Below are 3,655 nucleotides of genomic sequence, written 5' to 3' on the forward strand. Positions count from 1 at the left end.
CTAACCTACACCATCCTCATATAATGTTTTTTATAGCTTATTAATAATATTATAAATAAATAAAAAAGTCAATAAAAATAAATTAGTGAAGTGATAATATTTTTGAGAGTTCATCATTGGAAATGCTTTTAGGCTTATCTTTTAAGTCATCATTATGATATCATTTAGGTTGTGTTTGATATTCATCTGACCGAGTCAAGTCAGACATTTTTGGCTGACTCGGTTTGATAAGTCAATTTTATGCGTCTGACTCGGAAGGTCTAATCTGACTCGGTAAGAATATGAAAATTGGCTGACTGAGAATGAGAGAGGCGTCTTCCAGTTGTGCCCTTTCCCTACAGCTCCTCTTTCAACGCCTCCATAGAAACGCTTCTTCTCCCGCAACCAGCAACAACCGTCGACGATTTCTGCCTCCGCCACCCAACGAATGACGCCTTCTGCCTCTTTTCATCAGGTAAAGCTTTCATGTTTGGTGATTTTGCTATTTCCGAGTTTTAATATATTTGTTCTACCTTTTGATCAGTGGCTATGAAAGAACCACAATTAAACAAATAAAAAGCAATAAAATCCTAATCATATGATGAAACACTTCCAACAAGAATGAACAACAGAAAAACTTACAATCGGAATTCTAATTGTGATGTTGTAATATTTCAGACTTAAGAGTCATGATTATTAGAAAGGGATAATCGGAGAACGGCGCTTTGATTGTGAGGAGGGCGCTCACTGAATTTATAGATAATGAAATAATCATTCACAGGTAAAGCTTTCATGTTTCAATTGATTTTCCTGTTGAATGTCTGGGTTCTGATTTTAAAATCCACCCACCGATCACTCCATTAATTTTGCTTTTTTATCTTCTAGAGTTTGGTTATTGGCTCAAAGTTCCTATCTGCTTGGGTTTTTCTTCCACATTTTGTGTGTAAACACTTTTGAGTTTTGAACCAGGTTTTTATTCTGAAAATGATATAATTTATAGGAATTTATTGAGTTTTTTTTTTTAAATTATTTTCTTGAAGTATTTAAAATGTGTAGTTTATAAAGATTTTCAGTTTTTTCTAACACTGTTTATTGTTTTTTGCTTAAGTGATTCGGTTTCAAGTGTGGTTGGTGCTAACTTTAGTACTCATATCATCAATGTTAACACGGGGGAGGTAAATTGACTATTTTACCCTTATGCTCTTTTGTGAAAAATTATATATGATAATTGTGCAAATGCAACATTGTTCTTGAATAATTCTTGATTATTTGTGTTCACAAAATTTTCTTTACTTTTGGGTTTATTTTGGATGTGAGAATGAAGGTTATATCAATTTCTCAACAAGGACCTGTGCAATATGCATTTTATCAACAAATGGTGTCATTTCTAGTGCTACCCTTCGACAACCTGACCTTTGGTGGTACTTTGACCTATGAGGTAATAATTGGACATGATTTTTACAAAATATAGAATGAATAATGATATCAAGAAAAAGTATAACAAACTTATAAGTTTGTGATGATTTAAATTAATTTGCATGACAACTTTTATTTGGATTTTTAAATGATTTGTGTAATTTACATTTTGTATGATAGTTTGTATGTTTTTATAATTATCCAGGAACTTCAAACATCACTGTATACAACATTAGGGTAAAATGGTCATTTTTCAAGATAATTGGTGGATGTTTGTTCAATTCTTGCTTAATATTGTTCTCTGTTCTTTGGATCATTAGATTCTTTTGTTTTCGTTGTAGATGGTTGTTTTGTATGCTTTGTTTCCATCTTCCTGTTGGTGTTTGTTGATTATTAGCGTCTGAGCCGTTCAAAAAAAAAAAAAAAACTTGTCACCTACATGCTGCCCTCTTTCCTGTAACAAAGTATTTGGCCTTAAAATTAAAACTTATAAGCCAATGGTTAATTTCAAAGTGTGATGTTACACGTTGCATATTTTTTCTATGTTCAATGTTACATGTGTCAAGTTAAAACGATTCCTTTTATTTTATTTGAATTTTTAAAGGATTTGTGTGTAATTTACATTTAAAGGGTAAAATGATCATTTTTTATTAGTCAGCACATTCAGTCAGATGTACAATCAAACAACATGATTTCTTACTCAGTCAGAATTTCTTACCCAGACAGACCTTTCTCAGTCAGCACTTTCTCAATCGGAAACTATCAAACGGGACCTAATCATTTTTACTTCTTTTGATATTATTTTATTATAACTTAATCATTTCATTAAATTAATTATTTAATTATTATATTATTCTACTAACTTTATTATTATTTTTGAACTTTTAAAATTATTTACTTATAAAATAAGACAATTAATTTCATTAGATAACAATATTATAGAAAAATATATTCCAAACAAAAAAGTTTGTTATATATAAATGTCTTCGAAATAAAAAAGTTTATGAATGTTTTGATTTTTTTTTTCTCTAAAACCTCAATCTGTGACGTAGTGAATTCCCAAATCAAATTGCATCATTCAGAGAGAAACCAAAACTTATCCATTGCAAGTAGGAATCAGTAGATTCAAGACTTGAAATTACTGATATAGAAGTACTAGAAAAATCAGAAATCGATTGATAAACACTTAAAGAGAAATTGGTTCTTCTTATCTAACGACATTAAAATATATGAGTGTTTCTAGGCTTCTCCAATGAACATAAGATGGGCATGTTTCTAAGCGTCGATTGACATTTTGTTTTTCTAGGTGTCATAGATGGGCAACAATAAGGTCCTACTTTTTGAGTTGTTTTTGCATACAAGCTACCCTTTGAAGTGTTGTTATTCACACCTCATATAACACCCCATTTACTAAATAAATAAATAGATAAAAATTTATATGAGTTGTAACCCTTAAATCCATAATTTTAGTGGGGTGTTGGTTTTTGGAACTGAGTGTTACAATTTTAGAAGTCAGAGGGTTAAAAGTGTAAGCTCTATATTGTTTTTGTAAGTATTTAATTATAAAGTCAGGGACTAAATGATAACTTATGGGACTTCATTTGAAAAGATTAACTATACACTCAAACATAAACTTTTCAACAAATATTTAAATCTTTAACATATATTTAATATTTTTATTAATATTTGTATTAAAATCATGTTCAACAAATATTTAAATCTTTAACATATATTTAATACTTTAATTAATACTTGCATTAAAATCATGTTCATGAAAGAGACTATGCACTCACTTGAAAAGGTGGTGAATCCGAACTTAGAAAGCGCTTCTTAAAAATAATTTTCGTCGACGAAACCTAGTATTATTACCACTAGAGTTTAGTCTATTATTTGTCAAGACTAGTTAATAGTCTAGCTATTATTACTATTATATAAGAGTTAAACAATACTTATATAACCCATAATAATAGCTCAACTACTTATTATAAGTTCCTAATAACGTTACTATAATTAAATAAACGATATATTAAAAATAGTGTAGGCGTAGCTCACTTACAGCGGGTTTTATAGAAAATCGGGCTTTGCTTGGAGCAGCGTTCCCGAGCCGAAAAGCTCTTCTTCTCGGAGCAGTCGAGCACTCTGGGGCTTCCGCCTCGTGCTAGGGAGGTTCCCTAGGCTTTTCCGGGGGGGGGGGGGGGGGGGGGGGGTTTCGGGGTTAGAGAGACAGTCAAAAGAAGAAAGAATGGGAAAGGTATGAAGA

The 3,655-nt window shown here is 31.1% G+C and overlaps 1 long non-coding RNA gene across 2 annotated transcripts; it reads left to right on the forward strand.

Moving 5' to 3' along the window:
• Positions 1-211: 211 nt before the first annotated feature.
• On the forward strand, positions 212-1,907 carry LOC144999957 (uncharacterized). Of its 2 annotated transcripts, XR_013661064.1 has the most exons (6): positions 212-454; positions 658-760; positions 865-948; positions 1,088-1,154; positions 1,304-1,417; positions 1,601-1,907. It is a non-coding gene; the product is annotated as an uncharacterized LOC144999957 (long non-coding RNA). The 2 variants fall into 2 exon arrangements; XR_013661063.1 differs by lacking the exon at positions 865-948 and having other exon boundaries at positions 224-454.
• The last annotated feature ends 1,748 nt before the right edge of the window (positions 1,908-3,655 follow it).

This window comes from Lactuca saligna, chromosome 6 (assembly GCF_052625555.1).
Source record: "Lactuca saligna cultivar CGN05327 chromosome 6, ASM5262555v1, whole genome shotgun sequence".
Taxonomy (NCBI): domain Eukaryota; kingdom Viridiplantae; phylum Streptophyta; class Magnoliopsida; order Asterales; family Asteraceae; genus Lactuca; species Lactuca saligna.